We start from the raw sequence: 20,370 nt of genomic DNA, 5'->3' as shown, positions 1-20,370 counted from the left end.
ACTCTTCAAGGCTGGTTTTTTGAAACCTCTGTTGAAGTGTGTTACCCAGAGAAGGGTAAAGAAGTCCTCAAAGATTTGCATGCGGGATTCTGCGCCTCCCATATAGGCGGCAGGTCCTTAGCTGCCAAGGCCAGGCGACTCTATTTCTGGCCGACTCTGGAGTCGGATGCAATGGAAATGGTAAAAAAATGTGACAAGTGCCAAAAGTTTGGCAAGCTCATCCATCGTTTGGCCACAGACCTGACGGCCATCCACAACCCAATATCCTTTGCTTAATGGGGCATGGACATACTTGGGCCTTACACAGCCGCCCTAGGCGGAAAGCGCTATATATTGGTAGCTGTGGATTACTTTACCAAGTGGGTAGAGGCGGAGGCGGTAAAAAACATCAAGACTAAAGATGTCATTTCCTTCATATGGAGGAATATTATCACTCATTTCGGGGTGCCGATGTCTATAGTTTTTGACAACGGTCCTCAGTTCGAGACGCCTCAGCTCAAGACTTGGTTGGGAGACCAGGGGGTCTCAAGTTTCTTTGCATCAGTCGGCCGACCCTTGTAGAAAATAGAGAGAGCTGTTGGCCTTTGGGCGGATGAATTACCACACGTCCTTTGGGCCATCAGAATAACCGCCAAAGGGGAAACTGGAGAAACCCCATTCCTCATGGTTATGGTGCAGAAGCTGTCCTGCCCATCGAACACTATGAGCCGACTCTTCGAATCATGTTGTATGACGAAGATGCAAACTGGGAGGCCATGCGGCTAGCATTGGACTTACTTCCAGAGCGCAGGGGCAACGCTGCCTTGCGCCATGAGATTTACCGTTTGAGAATGGCTCGGGCTTACAACAAAAGAGTACACAAGCGTCCTATCAAAGTGGGGGACTTTGTGCTACGGAAAATGGAGGCAGTCGGTAGGGCGAATGAGCAGGGAAAGCTAACCCCAAATTGGGAAGGCCCATACCGAATCTATGATAAAAAAGAGACGGCACCTACCGAATGGAAGAACCAGACGGTAGGCGAATACCTAGAACTTGGAATGTAGACAACTTAAAAAAGTACTACTTCTAAGAATTTTTGTAAATGTCTCAAAATTTTGATTAATGAGAATATGTCTTCATTTGCCAAACTTGTCTTTTTGCTAATTTTTGTAAATTATGCTAGCTTCGTCTGTACAATGTGCGGACGGCCACCCAACAGTAGACGACCCAATCTGTTTGAAGGAGCCGAGTGCACCAAGGCAGTCGACCCTACAAATTTATTTTTAAGTTAAGTCCAACACTTAACGGCTATTTACCATTTTTAAAGAGGCCAATGGCCGGATATTAATGAAACGATAGAGGCTAACGACCATAGTCTGCTCCAACATGAGTATGACCGCCTGCTCCTACATGAGTCAGATAACCGACGACGTCCATTCGGGCGGATTCGTCGAGGAGAAGCATCTCCCATTTGGGTGTGTAGACACCCAAATGTGTCTCCCCAAAACAAAAACCGGTGATGAGTGCCTTTCATGTCGAATCATAATCGAATGAAGCGAAAGTGTGGAAAGTTTAGTGTTGCGGATAGTTTTAATTTCTTTTCTCTTCTCTCTGTTTTTGAAAACTTATTTTAAAGAAAACAGCCAATCCAGTTTGGTTGGTCCATGATATGGGTCCAATAATAGTGTAGATGGATGGGGCTTGACAAGATCTTTCCAACGATATATTATAAGCCCAATTCCGATGAATATTGAGGAAGTTATGACCAATTTACTAAACTGGGCCCGGTTTGAGCCTTATATGCGGCCCAATGATCTAGGGGAGGGCCTAATATGATTTATCATTCCTAATGAAATTAGGAATATTTTTAGTCTTCTAGATTCTTCTAGATGGTTCTTTTCATTCCTAATTCAATTAGCATTGATAAATTGACTTTTGTTGACTTTTCAGAGTTTTAATTAAAATCAAAGAACATTTTTGAGGAAAAGATACGATTTTATCCTCCTGTACGGCAAAATTTATCTAATTTTAGAAAACGCGTCAAAAACAGGACTAGCGCCTAACGCCATACATTGGCGCCTGGCGCTGGCATTGGCGCCTGGCGCTAGTGTTGGCGCCAACTCTGTTTCAGTTGCGTCAATGCTCCGTTTTGCTAATTTTATCTTTTTGGCTAATTTTCTCTATAAATAACGTATTAAAAACTCCGTTTTCATTCACCAAAAACCAGCTTTTCAATTATATTCACCTACAACCAGTTTTCAGTTTTCTCTCATTCTCTTTAATCATTCGCTAATTCTCATCAAGATTTCATTAATCATTCACCAACTCTCATCAAGATTCTCCTGATTATTTTCCCTCTCTCTATTTCTTTTCTAAACTTGCTTTTACATACAAAATTCCGCATTCGCAAGATCTAGAAACACCTAGCCATATTTGAAGTTGCCTTCACCCTAGACGTGAAAGGTTTAATTTCTGAGGGTTTGGTCTTGTAGGGAATAGTTTCAAGCCTTTAAAATCCCACTAGCTTGAACCCCACTGTGATCATACACTAAAGTACGGTGGCGTCCAAAAGGGAAGAAGATAGAGCAAAAGAGTCGCCAACAAGTTTTTAAGGAACTTGTAAACCGTTCACGAGGTGAAGGTTACACCCCTTAACGATCCAAGAGATCATCAACTCCATAAGGTCTTGAACCAAATAAGGGTTCGGGGATGAAGGTACAAATCCAACCTAAAAGAGATTGAACCTGCCCTAATAATAGGCCTCTACTTTATTCTGATCGTATTCATGTGCGCTTTTTAATTAACATGCAATTAATAGGATTAACCCTAAACCTTTTTATCTATGTTGGTTGAAGTTAATGCACAAATAAACTATTATTGGCGATCACTTGAAATTATAATCATATTAACCCTAACAAGATTATTAATATCTTATTAAGCGTGATTACAAGTACAAATTCCCTTTAAACATGCATAAAAGGTGTGATCAAGCAATAAAAATAAAATAATATCAAGCAACATAATAAATAATCAATATCATGAATAATAAAATTATAATAATAATAATAAATATCATAAATTATAACAATAATAATCATAACTATGTTCATGTTAATACAAAAGCATAATAACAATAGCAAGATCCTAGGCATGATACTAACAAGATTAATAACAAACCCTAGCATGTCATTAAGCAATAAAGATCAAATCATTAACCCTAACATGATACTAACAATCATAAATATTAGGAAGAGCATAAGAAGCATCGCAGGAATCATATTTAATATTAAAAATACCCTAAACATGATACTAGGAATATCATAATAACAATATAAACATGATTTCTACATCATAACATCAATAAATCAATTAAAGCACTTAATTTGATGCCTCGTATCTTTTTCTAATAGCAAAATACACACGTTAGTAACTTCAAGGAAAATAATAAAACAAACAATTAAATCAAATAATTGAAAGAGAGATTTGGGACCAAACCCTCAGAAATTAAAACCTTTCACGTCTAGGGCGAAGGCAACTTCGAATATGGCTAGGTGTTTCTAGATCGTGTGAATGCGGAATTTTGTATGAAAAACAAAGTAAGAAGAACGATGAATGAAGAATGTTAATTAAAACTAATTGTAGAACTTGTGAATGATGAGAATTGGTGAACGATTAGAGAGAATGAATGAAAATGAGAATTGATGATGAATGGTGTATCAATCGTTCATCAAAATGGAGTTTTTAATACGATATTTATAAAGAAAATCAGCCAAAAAGATAAATTAAACAAAACAGAGTCTGACGCTCAGAAAACAGAGCTGGCGCCAACCCTGGCTAGCTAGTGCCAAACACCAACACTAGCGCCAGGCGCTAGGCCTGGTTCTAGGCGCCAAGGCCTGGGGTTAGGCGCCAAGCCTGATACCAACGCTCTTTCGAAAATCCGATAAGTTTACCGTACTAGAGGATAAAATAATATAATTTCCTCGAAAATGCTATTTGATTTTGATTAAAACTCTGAAAAGTCAAAAGTCAAAAGTCAATTTATCAATGCTAATTGAATTAGGAATGAAAAGAACCTTCTAGAAGAATCTAGAAGACTAAAACCATTTCTAATTGCATTAGGAATGATAAATCATATTAGGCCCTCCCCTAGATCATTGGGCCGTACTTAAAGCTCAAACCGGGCCCAGTTTAGTAAATTGGCCATAACTTCCTCGGTATTCATTGGAATTGGGCTTATAATATATCGTTGGAAAGGTCTTTGCAAACCCCATCCAACTACACTACTATTGGACCCATATCATGGACCAACCAAACTGGATTGGCTGTTTTCTTAAAATAAGTTTTCAAAAACAGAAAGAAGAGAAAAGAAATTAAAACTTTCTGCAACACTAGACTTTCCACACTTTCGTTTCATTCGATTATGATTCGACGTGAAAGGTACTCATCACTGGGTTTGGTTTTGGGGAGACACAAATGGGTGTCTATAGAAGCCCCCACTTTGACTGAGTTTGGAGAAACGCGAGTTTCGAAAAATAAAAGTCAAAGCATCGATAGAGACGGAGAATGATTCAGAACGTTCTGCGATCCTAAATCACTCTTGCAACGCTGATACCTGCAAAAATAGCGTTAGTTAAACAGATAAAAGAGTTAAGAAACGCGTATCTTGCACCGTCGAGCACACGTCTCTGAAAGTAACCAATTGTTTTGATGACCTCTTGCAACCTAGAGAATGCCATCCTGTTTGAAAACCGCTACGCCTGTAACCGCTTCCAAATTTGGAAGATTTCTTCGCCTGAAACGATCCTCCTCCGCTTTGATAATATTCCACATCCTAGGGAATATGATCGAAGATTATTTCTCTTGAAACAATCCTCATCCGCATTTGATAATATTCCACATCCTAAGGAATACCATCGAAGATTATTTCTCTTGAAACAATCCTCATCTGCATTGATAATATTCCACATCCTAGGGAATACCATCGAAGAATATTTCTCTTGAAACAATCCTCATCCACATTGTTAATATTCCACATCCTAGGGAATACCATCAAAGATAACTTCGCCCGAAATTACCTCCAGTTGTTTGTGACAACTCTCCACAATCTAGGGAACGCCATCTTGCTGTTTGTTTTGATTATCTTCCGCAATCTAGGGAACGCCGTCGATCAATGTTGCTACATATCGAGCCTTTTCTTGAGTCATAGTGACAACCTTTCCAATCATAGCAAAAGTCATCAAAGACCGCCTCATTATGAATCGCTCTTCTCATATCTTGGTGACAACCTCCACCATCTTAGCGAACGCCGTCGAAGACCGCCCATCTCGTGCTATCTTCTCAAATCTTGGGTGACAACCTCCACAATCTTAGCGAATGCCGTCGAAGACCGCCCATCTCGTGCTATCTTCTCAAATCTTGGGTGACAACCTCCACAATCTTAGCGAATGCCGTCGAAGACCGCCCATCTCGTGCTATCTTCTCAAATCTTTAGTGACAACTTCAACAATCTTAGCGAATGCCGTAAAAAATAACTTTACTTGAACTCATCCTCAGTTGTTGCGATAATATTCTAAAGAAAATTACCGAAGACCAACACTTGTCGATCTTTAAAGCTCGCTTTGCTTCTGCTAAAACCAGTATGTCGGTGTCGTGATGAGCCAATTCTTAGGCGCTTTAAGCTAAGTGAGACGTTCTTTCATCAGGTCAACCACTTATTGTGATTGTAATCAAACTGACTACTTAATCATGTCAAAATTGCTTATAGGGGCTAACTGGCGTACCAAGGAACCCGAAATTGCTGTATGAGGTCGAAATCACCTTTCTGAGAGGCTTCGCTGTTGAAATATCTCTGGCGCCAAGAATTGACTCTGTCGCCGAACGCTGTGATAGGGTCTTCCCTGTTCTGCTGCACCTGTATTTATTTTGACTATAGAACTTTGCCAATATTTTTAATTATCTTAGGGTTGATTTAAGGCTTAACGTTGCTTGACTCATTGACTTGACACGACTCAAGGTATAAACTTGATTCGATGTGATCGACTGACTCGAGGTTGACTCGACTCAAACTGTTTGACACATGTGTTAAACTCAAATCAAAGTGAAATGACACGTGTGACTCATGACCCGTGTGTGCATAGTGTTGACTCAAAAAAGCAAAAAATTTCCGTCATTTTTGTGGAGGGTACCGACTTTCTCCCGAAAAAGAAAGACGCGAAAAAGAATCGAAGTTTTGAAGGTGCCTGTTGAATGAGCTTAGTCAAATGTTATTTGATACTTTCTCTCAAGGTGCAAGGACTAATCCATCCTAGGCTTTCTCAATTATTGACTCAATGATGAAAGTATTTGGGTAACTTAGGCACGGAGGCTAAGCACTTCATACTTCGTGATGCAATGATGATTATGATTGATGAGTCATGTTGATATGACAAGACATACTTCAGCGTTGTGTTAAGATTTCATGTTAAAGGGTTCCTAAGGGAAGTATATTTGGTCATGTATCTATGCAGTGTGTGATAGTGACACTAAAGTTAGGACGCAAGAGCTGAGTGTGTGGAAAAATATTATTGAAAACAGTCAAATGGCGGTGACTCTTAGGCTAGGTAAGCTAATGATGTAGGGATCAAGCCCCCAAGTCTAGCTCTAAGTGAATAGGGATGAGCATTGGAGATCCCTTGATATGATCATGGTGCAAGTGTGTGAATGTGAATATGAATGCATGTTTATTACGGCCGCACCTCGATGTGAGGTTGTCTACGTATCCGTTAGGAATCAGGCCGAACGTAGCTCTAGCCGAACCTCGCACAAGTATGTGTATACCTCAAAAAGGTCTTTTTAAGGGTTGTAACGTGGTTAGGATAAAGGTTTAAAGAAGAAGGGGATAAAGGCTCAAGACCCTAGATAAGCCCCCAAGGTGTGCAACCTCGTTTTTTGAATCTTTATATTTATGCTTGAGTTTCTACTCTTTTTTAGCTTTTTTATTTTATTTTATTTTTATTTTTTTTATCTTTTGCTTTAGCATCTATTTTATTTTTATAAGCGTGGGCAATCCCGATCATGCGGTCTATCACTCACTTGACATTCATGTTTCTCGGGCACGGTATTGAGCACTCGATAAGAAACGCAATCTGAGACGTGTTCTTATCGAAGATATTTTCATATCAAAGACATTGGAACACTTGCCCTTTTGTACACTTTTATTTATTTTTTTGCTTTCGATTATTTTTGCTATTTTAATTTTTTGAATCACTCAAGCCTTTTTAGAATTGCATAAGTTACACACCATCCCATCCCAAGGTTAGGTAGATGTAGGTTGAAAAAAGAAAGGTCTATCGTTAGACGAGGCTCAAAGTGGTTTATGAAGAAAGGATGTATATTTGAAAGGTGAAAAGAGATATGATGTGGCTACAAGGGGTGCCTGAAATCATTGGTACACCTTGTGCTTAATTCGACATGGATTTTTTTTTTTGTTTGCAATGTAATGAAATGAAATGATCATATATAAGGAAATAAATGCTCATTTTATTAAAAAAAAGAAAAGAGAGAATCTACAAAATTAATCTAAGAGAAAAGAAAAGGTGTCTATGCTAGACTTATTGGGGAAGGAGTAAATAAAAAAGAAATAGAAAAAAGAGGTCACGGAATCTTGTCGTTGAAGCTCGCCTCTTGTCTTGTGTTGTTTCCTTTATCATCACTCGTTCTTCTTGTTAACTGGAGGCATGGGAAGCTTGTTATTATCAATCAAATGTTGGATAGCCTCCTTTAGCTTCCAACAGCTCTCGGTAGTATGACCCCTACCTTGATGGTACTTGCAGTGTTCGTCTGGATTCCATCTCGAAGATCGGTTTTCCGGTGTTAGATCCTCGGTAGGGCCAATAGGTTTGATTAATCCTCGATCGTAAAGACGATCAAAAGCAGCATCGTAGGTCATTCCAATGGGTGTGAGCTCTCGCCTGGGTTTCCTTTTAGATCCTTGATTGTCCATGGCTAAGACATCATTATGGTCAAAGGTACTAACATTATTACTAGAGTGGGAGTTTTCGGAAGAAGAAAGATTGTCGCTCTTCTTTCCTTTCCAGCCACCGTGGTTATTATTGTTAGTAGCTTTTTGCTTTGCGAGGTCATCTTCGATTTCAATTCCGATGTCGTAAACGGCCTTGAAAGTATTCAAATTGTGTTGATATTTCAAATGCTTCGAATACTTTTCTTGAAGATTCTTGATAAACATCCTCACAGACTCCTTTTCGGTGGGGACCTCAATCATCTTGGTGGAAGTTTCCCTCCATTTATTAAAGAAAGAAGTAAAGCCTTCATTCTCTTTTTGTCTTAGCATCTCAAGTTGTCTATAGTCGGTTTCAACTTGAATATTTCACTTGTACCTATCAATGAAAGCGTTTACTATCGATTCCCAGGTAGAGGTTTTCTCTTTATCAAGGGAGAAGTACCATTGTTGGCAAACGGTCTCAAGAGATAGTGAGAACAGAGAGGAAAAAACCTTCTTATTGATACTCTTAATGCTCATTATGGTTTCAAAAGCTCTTAGATGGAAGTAAGGGTTATCTATTGCCTTGAATTTAGGGATGTCAGTGGCGTTGAACTTATGTGGAAGAAGTTCCTTGTCTAGCGAGACCCCTTGTGAACTCATGCCCTGAAATTTATAGTCACTATATAGCTTGCCCAAACTCTCTTGCATGAGGTCCATTTGTTGTTGCTTCACGGGATCATCGACCTTAAGTGCGAGAAGCTTCAGTATCTCAGTCACAGTAGCCAGTTGGTTCTTAAGATCATTGACTTCTTCTTGAGTTGCCATTATCTTCTTAGCCTTCCTCTTTTGACGAATCGGTTTATCAAAAAGCAAGACCTGAATAAAGAGGTTGTCCTTGATTAATAGCCCTTCTCTCCTTGACCAAGTATTGTGGGAAAGGAATTTGAGATATTTATTGTTAATTATTTGACTCAAGCTTTATTCAACATGCAATGGATGGAGGAGGTGAAGAAAGATGGGAATAGAATGTGGAGAAGAATAAGATGATGGAGGTGGAGGGATATGAAGAATTAAGAATAGAATAACTCAAATAACCCCGACTCATGCATGGACCTACGACATGGTCATGGTGATGTGTACTCAAAGTGTGTGCTAAGATTAGTGAGTGTATGTGGCATGTTAAGACTCGTGTCATGACCATGTGGCTAGACTATGTGACTAAGACTCGATTAATGACTCGGCAAGGTGTTATTGACAGCGAAAATTAACCGAATCAAACAGAAAACTGATTAATTAGACTCTAGGTGATGACTCGACCAATAATCCGAACTGTCGGCCAAGCGACAGGACTGGCGTCACAAATTGGAGCTTGGCGCCAGAAAACATAGCTGTCTTCAGGCGCTACACTCCATAGTGTGGCGCTACAGCTCAGACCTTGGCGCCAATATTGGAGCTTTGGTCTGGGACTATTTTCGGTATTATTAGTCAATCGGGGTATGCCTAAAGTCGTACTAGGTCAATTCCGATTAAAATATTAGACTTTATTGACTCAAATTAATTAATTAATTAATCTATTAGGCAAAGTTCTTTAAGTCATTAATTTAGTCTCAACACAAGTCAACAAACGGTTAAGAGAAACATAGAATATATATGCACAACAAATAATGCACAATTAGTCAAGTAGGCACAACATGATGCAATGCGTTTCCAACCTAACCATGGCTCTAGTTCTCTAAAGTTCGGGATATGGTTTAGTCAATAGAGGGTCCATGGTTAATTGTCCGGATGCACCGCGCGAAAGCCTAACCGTGAAGGGTTGGCGCGAGTGGATGGGACACCGCGAGTTTTAGAAAAAACTCGCTTCCATGGTTTGGTGAATTCAACATCTCGGATGTACCCTTTGTTGCACGGAGCGTTCAATCGGGTAGATGGAGCATGAATTCCCAGAGGGTTATGTCCATATGTAGAACACATATGGGTTTCAGAAAAGTGAGAAAAAATTCAATCAGGAAGTAAGATCGAGCAAACAATACGAAAAACCGGTCAAAATTAGAACGCATATTTCTGGCTCGGTATTGGGGGAAATTGGCGCCAGCAAACAGAGACTTGCGCCAGCTTTTAACTCTAGCGCCTGGAGCCAATACTAGCGTCTGGCGCTACGGCTAAAAGTCTGGCGCCAAGCTCTGGCCCCTGACGCTACTTCCCACATGCCTCAGCAGCTTTCTGTGCTCGATAAAATTTTCCAGTTTCGCGCGGTGTTATTTCAGCCCTAGTTGTGAAAGATATTTCTTAAATTTCCTACGTGTAAAATCCTATGTTTTTAACTCATTACGGATGGTCTTTCCAATGAGATATTTTTTTATGCATATGACAATACTGTTAATCAAAATTACGCAAATGAAATACTTAGAACTTTTCGAGTCTCATCCACTCATTCTAAATCATTGCCGAAACAACTTCAGAAATTAAAATAGAAATCCTCCCCAGTGGAGTCGCCAAAAACTGTAGGGAATAGTTTCAAGCCTTTAAAATCCCACTAGCTTGAACCCCACTGTGATCATACACTAATGTACGGTGGCGTCCAAAAGGGAAGAAGATAGAGCAAAAGAGTCGCCAACAAGTTATTAAGGAACTTGTAAACCGTTCACGAGGTGAAGGTTACACCCCTTAACGATCCAAGAGATCGTCAACTCCATAAGGTCTGGAACCAAATAAGGGTTCGGGGATTAAGGTACAAATCCAACCTAAAAGAGATTGAACCTGCCCTAATAATAGGCCTCTACTTTATTCTGATCGTATTCATGTGCGCTTTTTAATTAACATGCAATCAATAGGATTAACCCTAAACCTGTTTATCTATGTTGGTTGAATTTAATGCACAAATAAACTATTGTTGGCGATCACTTGAAATTATAATCATATTAACCCTAAACAAGATTATTTATTATCTTATTAAGCGTGATTACAAGTACAAATTCCCTTTAAACATGTATAAAAGGTGTGATCAAGCAATAAAAATAAAATAATATCAAGCAACATAATAAATAATCAATATCATGAATAATAAAATTATAATAATAATAAATATCATAAATTATAACAATAATAATCATAATCATGTTCATGTTAATACAAAAGCATAATAACAATAGCAAGATCCTTGGCATGATACTAACAAGATTAATAACAAACCCTAGCATGTCAGTAAGCAATAAAGATCAAATCATTAACCCTAACATGATACTTACAATCATAAATATTAGGAAGAGCATAGGAAGCATCGCAGGAATCATATTTAATATTAAAAATACCCTAGACATGATACTAGGAATATCATAATAACAATATAAACATGATTTCTACATCATAACATCAATAAATCAATTAAAGCACTTAATTTGATGCCTCGTATCTTTTTCTAATAGAAAAATACACACGTTAGTAACTTCAAGGAAAATAATAAAACAAACAATTAAATCAAATAATTGAAAGAGAGATTTGGGACCAAACCCTCAGAAATTAAAACCTTTCACGTGTAGGGCGAAGGCAACTTCGAATATGGCTAGGTGTTTCTAGATCGTGTGAATGCGGAATTTTGTATGAAAAACAAAGTAAGAAGAACGATGAATGAAGAATGTTAATTAAAACTAATTGTAGAATCATGGACACTAGCGCCAGACACCAACACTAGCGCCAGGCGCCAGGCCTGATTCCAGGCGCCAAGGCCTGGGGTTAGGCGCCAAGCCTGATACCAACGCTCTTTCGAAAATCCGATAAGTTTACCGTACTAGAGGATAAAATAATATAATTTCCTCGAAAATGCTATTTGATTTTGATTAAAACTCTGAAAAGTCAAAAGTCAATTTATCAATGCTAATTGAATTAGGAATGAAAAGAACCTTCTAGAAGAATCTAGAAGACTAAAACCATTCCTAATTGCATTAAGAATGATAAATCATATTAGGCCCTCCCCTAGATCATTGGGCCGTACTTAAAGCTCAAACCGGGCCCAGTTTAGTAAATTGGCCATAACTTCCTCGGTATTCATTGGAATTGGGCTTATAATATATCGTTGGAAAGATCTTTGCAAACCCCATCCAACTACACTACTATTGGACCCATATCATGGACCAACCAAACTGGATTGGCTGTTTTCTTAAAATAAGTTTTCAAAAACAGAAAGAAGAGAAAAGAAATTAAAACTTTCTGCAACACTAGACTTTCCACACTTTCGTTTCATTCGATTATGATTCGACGTGAAAGGTACTCATCACTGGGTTTGGTTTTGGGGAGACACAAATGGGTGTCTACAGGTCCCAAATCTCTCTTTCCATTATTTAATTTAATTGTTTGATTTTATTATTTTCCTTGAAGTTATTAACGTATGTATTTTGTTATTAGAAAGAGGTACGAGGCATCCAAGTAAGTGCTTTAATTGATTTATTGTTATTATGATATAGAAATCATGCTTAGGTTTTTATTATGATTCCTAGTGTTATGTTAGGGCGTTTTGATCTTCCTAGTATCATGTTTAGGGTAACAACTATAATTTCTAATATCAAATATGACAATTGTGATTCCTACGATGCTTCCTATTTTCTTTCCTAATATTCATGTTAGTATCATGTTAGGGTTAAAGCTTTGATTTTTATTGTTTAGTGACATGCTAGGATTTGCTATTAATCTTGTTAGTATCATGCCTAGGATCTTGCTATTATTATGCTTTAATATTAACATTGAACATGATTATGATTATAATTGTTATAATTTATGATGATATTATAATTATCATTATTATTATTATGATTATGATTTTTATTATTATGATTTATTATGTTGCTTGATTATACATATTTATTTTTTATTGCTTGATCACACCTTTTATGCTTGTTTAAAGGGAATTGGTATTTGTAATCACGCTTAATAAGATAATTAATAATCTTATTTAGGGTTAATGTGATTATAATTCAAGTGATCGCCAATAATAGGTTTATTTGTGCATTAATATTCAACCAACATAGATAAATAGGTTTAGGGTTAATCCTATTGATTGTATGTTAGTTAGAAAGCGCACATGAATACGATAAGAATAAAGTAGAGGCCTATTATTATTAGGGCAGGTTCAATCTCTTTTAGGTTGGATTTGTACCTTCATCCCCGAACCCTTATTTGGGTCAAGACCTTATGGAGTTGACGATCTCTTGGATCGTTAAGGGGGTGTAACCTTCACCATGTGAACGGTTTACAAGTTTCTAAAACTTGTTGGCGACTCTTTTCCTCTATCTTCTTCCCTTTTGGACGCCACCGTACTTTAGTGTATGATCACAGTGGGGTTCAAGCTAGGGGTTAACACTTGAAATATTCCCTACAGGGTGGCACATTGCTCTAGTAATACATCAAACGACCCTATCGAATGCTAAGGAAGCATCCGCATTTGTTTGAATAAATCGAAAGTGAAATCTAAAAGGCTGAGAGTTTTTCAAATTGTTCTAGTACAATTGGAAAGTGGTCACTGTTTCATAATTAGAGGCTATCGAGGCATAAGGCCGGATGCGGTTGTTTTTGCTCTGGGGAAAGATAGGCGAAATTTTTTTCTCAATTAAAAAAATAAGTCTAAAAACTTAGCATACGAGGCTTATGGCCGAATGAAATCAGGAAATCGGCTGCTCTACATGGCCGTCTGTCGCTTGGTGTGGGGCAATCACCATATTGATTGATTGACTTAGAAACCATGCATACTCTTCTAAGTATCACTAATTTCCAAGTTAATCAATCCATTTAACCGAAACCAACCGACATCTGTCCAGGGGCAAGAATATTCGCATGGTATACAGGTTATAATTACTTAGCCAAAAACATGCAAAAAATAATTTTTATAAAGCAAATATAAACACAACCGGCCATACAGTCGTATGCTTCATTGAAATTAAAATAAAAATGTTAACTGGCAGAGCCTGAAATTATCAACTAACCCGACCCCTCGGTCGGTAAAAAAAACATTCAAATACTCGGCACACAGGCCGGAAGAACAAATGTATGGCCATTCGGCCGCAGAAAAAACAAACATAAAGCTTAAAGATCAAGGGAGCTTCTCAGTATCGGCATCCACCTTGTCCTCCGGCGCCTCCTCTTTGGCTTCCGCATCCTCCTCCTGATCATCCTCCTCCTCGTCCCTAGACGACGAGCCGCCAGACGAGCTTGACTCCTCAGAGGCACTCTTGGAAGCCGCCTCCTTCTCGGCCGCCTCTTACTTGAGGTTGTCCAGCTTCTCGTTAAGGCCCTTGACCTGGTCTTGGAGCTCCCTCACTCGCTGCTTGGCTGCGTCCAAGTTCTGCTGAACTTGCAGGTTGGAAGACGCCTGGGAATACAACATAACAAGTGTTAGAATCTCATTTTGAGAAATCTCAAACTGAGCTTTGTCTAGAGTAGAGGCGGCTCGGGCATTCGCTGCCTTTATCTCCCTAGTCTTCTCATTAAGGAGCCCTTTGAGACCGCTCACGTGCAGCATAGCCTATAGGCGTCCAAACCAAAGAAACTTGTTAGCAACCATTCGACAAAAATATGTAAATTGGTCAATTTGAGGGAAATTGTACCTCACAAAGAAGCGCCAGAATGCCGTCCAGGTCAAGGGTGCCGACTCCCCTTGACGGTCGCCTTGTCCTCAGGATCAAGCGTCCTGAGCATCCGTCTGGCCATTTGGAGGACAGTTAGCCTCGCCGGGCATCTATCAAAACAAATACAACTAAGTTAGACTAAATAGAATGACCTTTTATGAGGTGCAATTTCGAATGGTCTGGTGGCTTACCTCCTTCTCCCCCGGCAGCTTCGCTGCCGCCTGCTGTGCCGCCAGCAGTGGTGAGGGGTTGTTTTCCACTCTTCGACACTCCTTGTTGAGCGTCCGGCTTTAAAGGAGTCTTGGTGGGGGAGGAGGCACCTGTCCCTTTCTTAACAGGCTTTGTGGTGACGTGTTTCCTTCGGCTTTGGGAAACGTCGCCAGTCGACTGCTTTCGCAGCTTGGCATCCGGTTGAGAAGAGGGGGGAGGCTTTGATGAAGCACTCTGAAAAGAATTCTAAGTGTGAGTCTCAGCAACAGAAAATGTTCCACATCTCTTTAAGCTAAAACTTCGCAAGCTCGTTACCTTAGGAGTGCCGCCTGGAGGCTGCTCATCCGCCTGCTTTAGGTTTGAGCGGTAGAAGGCGGCTGAGAGGACTGGTATCTTGTGGGCAGGGAGCTTTGCCATTGCCTTATCTGCAACAAGAAACCAAGAGTTAGCGAAGAAAAAAATAATCAAAAGCAAGCAAATGTAATAATATCATGCGACCAGCTACCTCTCGGCATCTTAGTACTAAGCTCGAGGCGGCCAAGTACGTCCCGTCCGAGAGCCACTCGAATCGGGGAATATAGCTTTGGGGGGTGACCTCCTTTACCCCCGTCTCTTTGTTTGTCCAGACGACCACAGTAAAGAGGCCCCGGTCAAAAATCTTCTCTTGGGCCTGCCTGGGAACAGGTGGAAGAGCCTTTTTCCCATCCAAGAAGCAAGGATACTGAGTCCAGCGGTTGTACCACCTGTTCCTTAGGGCGTCTGGGGAAGAGACTATGTAAACTTGGTTTGCCATTCCTTCCACTTGTTCTCTTTCCCCAGCGTCATCATATACCGGGTGTGGCTGGTCAAAGTGAACCAACCGATCCCACTTGGATTGGGTGTCCTGCTCAGATAGTGTATGTGAGAAAACGCCTCGAAGCTGGGATCCACTTCCAGCATTTCGCAGGCTGCAACGTAGCCCAAGATATTTACCCAAGAATTGGGGGCTAGTTTCCAGATACCTAGTTGGTATCCGTCCAAGATCCTCTCCACGACCGGATGGAGAGGAAAGTGAAGTCCTGCCTGGATGGCTGCCTCACAGCAGCCAAAGCATTGGCCACCATAAACAGCCATCTCAGGCCAGGTGACCGTGTCTTCAGTATCCGACACGGACAGAAGAAAGCCATTTCCCATGACATGGTCAGAAAGAAATTTAGGAAGATCATCCGTCATGATCATCCGCCTGCTTTCTAGGACGTGCAGATAGTAAGGCGCACGTTCATGCCTCCTGGAAGCAAACGACTCCTCCTAGCCCTCCCCCTTCTCAACGGAGAGGGACTATATGGCAGCTTTCAGGTTTGACTGCGCCTCCTCTAAGTCAAGGGGGACGCAGTTGGAAGATGATGACGCAGAGTCATCAGAATTCTCTTCGGAGCTAGGGGACTGCCGGCTGTTGCCAGCAGTTTCCTCCTCCATCTCATCAACCGGCACCGATCCACTTGGCACGGGGTTCTCAAATTCCTCGTCGCACTCCTCCAAAAACGAATCATTTGGAGTGCTGACGGTGCTAGGCGGGTCTCTACTGACCTTAGAAACAAGAACCCTAATGGAGCCATCAGAATTGGAAGTCTCACTGTCCGAATGGTAAAAAGAACCATCCTCCCTATATCTCCTTGTTGTTTGCTTTGTCCTGGCCATCGTGTCCTGCAGAGGCGCATACACTGTCGGATTTGGAGATGTACTTAAAGCAAAGTTCTCAAACGTGCATTCGACACTCCTAGTTCTAGATTCAGCCGTCCCCGGTGACTAGACCTGGCAAATGGGTCATTCGGGTCGGGTATGAGTCGGGTCATTTCGGGTCGGGTCAAGTTCGGGTCAAAAGGTTATAGGCTCAAGTTCGGGTCGGGTCGGGTCATTTCGAGTTTCGGGTTGATTTCGGGTTGACTAATAATCGGGTCGGGTCGGGTATCGGGTCAACTGTTTGGGTCGAGTTTGGGTCGGGTCAGTTTGGGTCGGGTCAATTTTCTGGTCGGGTCAGGTCAATTTTCGGGTCCAATTTCCGGGTCAGCTTCGGGTCGGGTCAACTTCTAGTCGAGTCATATTCGGGTGATTCATTGGGTTAAATTCAACTCTGTATATATATTTATTTATTTTTTGACGAAAAACTCACTATATTTATTAAGGCTATTTTTTTCATGGATTATAGTAATTGTTTGACTTGTATTAACTTTTTTTTTGTGTGTTAAGAACTTTCTGCTAAAAATCACTTTCAGGATCTCCTGAAACTAAGAAGAACTAATTGAGTTATACCTCACTCTCTTATTGATCTTAGTTTTAATACGTACTCTTATTATCATTGTCATTGTTGTAATAATTTCTTTGAATTATTCTTGTACTCCCTTCGTCCCAAATTACTCTTAACGATTTGACATTTTGCACTATTCACACATCTCACTTTGACCATCTTTTTTAGCTATTATATGAAAGTCAATGTAGTCATGTAAGATGTTGTTGGGTCTATTTTAATGTATAATTTCCTAATATAAAATTTTTATACTACCTCCGTTAACTTTTATTTGTAACTTTGGGGTATTATTTGTAAGATATAAAATATTCCAAAATTGCAAATAAAAGTTAAGGAGGTAGTAACTTATATAATTATTTACTAAAAGAAGTTAAAGGTCGGGTCATTTTCGGGTCGGGTAAACTTCGGATCGGGTCGTTTCGGGTCTCGGGTCAAGGTCGGGTCAGTTCCACTTCGGGTCGGGTATGGGTCGGGTCGGGTTAATTCGGGTTTTGGGTCGATTTCGGGTCATTGGTTTCGGGTCGATTTAGGGTCATGGGTCGGGTTATTCGGGTCGGGTCATCGGGTCGGGTCAGGATTGCCAGGTCTACCGGTGACCGGCTGATCGCTAACCTAGGCCGTGCCGGGTGCGTTTGGGAAACCATTTTGATAAAGAAAAAATGCAAAGAAATAGGTAAAAAGAGATCAGGCGGTTACCTTAGAAGAAGGTAACGAGAATCGTCGGTCTTGGGCGCTTGTTGAAGTAGGTGAACTAACTGCCGGATGCTCTGGAAGGTCAAAGTCTTTAAAAGTCAGAAGATTCAAGATTCCCTTGAAGATTCACTTAAGTGTGAATCCAAGAGGAAGTCAAACCCTTCTATTTATAGGGGGGGGGGGGGTGAAAACCTTGGGGTTAAAACCCTAAATTCTCCCAACAGTAAAAAGTAATAATTCGGCCAATCAGAGGCCGACACCTGTCACAGGCGTCATGTGCGAAGCACGTGACCCATGTGAAGGGAAAATGATTTGAGTATTTTTATACCCGGCCAAGTGGCCCAATCGGGACCTGCCACGTGTCGCTGGAAGAAGCGCCACCTCGGACCTTCCAAGATGGTGACACGTGATAGACAGATATCCCCTTGATTTGGGATGTTTGATGATCCAAAGTGGACCATTAGGAGGGCGACACATGTCACCCTAAGAGACGCGCAAATGGCCTTTTAGGATCAGTGACACGTGTCACTCAGATATCACCTCTGAAATTGCGGCCTTCAAGGGCCCAAACCTTAAGGCGCCGTTTTGCGGCGTGCCCTAATCCCTAGGTCAGCAAACCCTAGGGAGGGCACACTTCCCCAAAAGACCCTATAAATAGGAACAATTCCCTCATTTATGGACAATTACGGAACACGAGACAACACGTCACATCAGCATTTATTACAGAGCTGTCGTTCTCCAGAAACAGACAGCACAATACCCGAGCTTGGTATCCGAGCAGATAACTTTATTTCCGCACGTTTTACTCCGAATACTTTACTAACTTAATCTTCGGAGGCGGACCACCGACCATCCGGCGGTCCGTTTGCTTTGCAGGTACAGGCGCCCCTTGCTGTATCCAGTCTTAGTGTTGTAACTCTTCAGAGGGACAAAACACTCCAAAACACATATCTTTCCAGTTTCACACCATGGATGCACTTCCTAGCTTCAGCATTAAGGAGAAAGGCAGAGAACCCCCTCAGCGCAGATTAAATAGAGGAATGGTGAAATTGGATCTCCTTGGCGGAGACCTCTAATAGGAACAAATCTGTCAAAAAGGGAAGCCATTGATCAATAAGGAATAAGACACAGACGATATGCATTGCATTGTAAGGGCAACAAAATTCACATCAAACCCCAGTTTCATCATCATTCCCTCAATAAAATTCCACTCCACCCTATCATAAGCCTTGCTCATGTAGAGCTTTAAGGCCATATACCCTTTTATTCCACTTTTCTTTTTCCTCAAGTAGTGGAATAATTCATAAGCAACTAGGACATTGTCAATTATAAGCCTACATACCAGGGACTAAGGCGCTTTGGGATTCACTAATCACATCAGGGAGAACAATCTTGAGTCTATTCGAGATTACTTTAGACACAATTTTATAGAGGACATTGCAAAGACTTATAGGTCTGTAATCTTTCGTAGACTTACATTGTTTTATCTTCGGGATGAGAACAATATTAGTGTGAATTATTTTTTCAATCTGAGCACCATCGTTCAGAATATTCAGCACATATGCGGTCACATCATTACCAACAATGTTTCGGGGTTTTCTGATGTCCTGCGGGAGAGTTACAATTCCGAGACTGGAACCGGACGCCTGTGCCTGCAAAACAACGGAGACTCCTGGTGGTGGGATCTCCGCCTCCAACGGTCAAGTTAGTACTTGATTAAGGAGTAATTAATGCGGAAATTAAAGTGATTGGGTCTCTCTAGGTGAGAGTGTTTAATGTGAGTTTTTTTAGCGTAATCTCCCTTAATGAGGATTAAGGGAGGTATTTATAACCTTGGGAAACGTGCCCATCCTAGGTTTAGGTTAACCTAGGGCTGATTGGGCTTCCCTCGGAAGTTGGGCCTGGGTGGCCGGTTTCTCCATTAGGCATGGAGTATGCCACGTGTCATGACATAATAGGTCCAAGGTGGACGAATAAGCGTGTGCCACGTGGCAAGCCCTGACAGTTCCAACTAGGGGACACTTGGCAGGACCTGATTGGCCCACGTGGCGCATTCCGATTGGTGGGAGCAAAATCCCCTAATCATTTGCCCCTCACAGGTGGCACGTGACTGGTCACGTGTTACCTGTGACAGGTGTCGCACTGTAACAGGCGACGGCCTGCTACAGGTGTCACTCGACGAAAGGCCGAGAGATTCTCCCGCCCAAATTTTGAATTCTGGAAGTGACCCTTTGCCTTCTCACTTCGCCTATATAAAGGAGTGTTGACTTCAGTCATTTTCACACTTGAGAACTTTTTGAGAGAACATTCGGACCCCTGAACTTGCTCTGACATTTTGGACCCTTTCTGCCTACCGCCTGCTCTGACAAGCCGACTTTAAAGAATTTTCAGAACTTCATCAATCGTCACTCGTTCAGGTAACTGTCGGTTCTCTTACTCTTAATTTTCTTTTTATTCTTTTTTGAAATGGCACCACGGAAGCACACGACACGATCTAGGTTAGTGATCAGCCGGTCACCGGGGATGGCTGAATCTAGGACTAGGAGTGCCGCCTGCCCTTTTCCGGACCCATCTTTGCCCTTTATACAAAGTCCGACCGTATCTGT

Source organism: Chenopodium quinoa, unplaced genomic scaffold (genome assembly GCF_001683475.1).
Source record: "Chenopodium quinoa cultivar QQ74 unplaced genomic scaffold, ASM168347v1, whole genome shotgun sequence".
Classification (NCBI taxonomy): domain Eukaryota; kingdom Viridiplantae; phylum Streptophyta; class Magnoliopsida; order Caryophyllales; family Amaranthaceae; genus Chenopodium; species Chenopodium quinoa.
The sequence above is the reverse complement of the archived record's forward strand: the minus strand, read 5'-3'. Positions refer to the sequence as shown.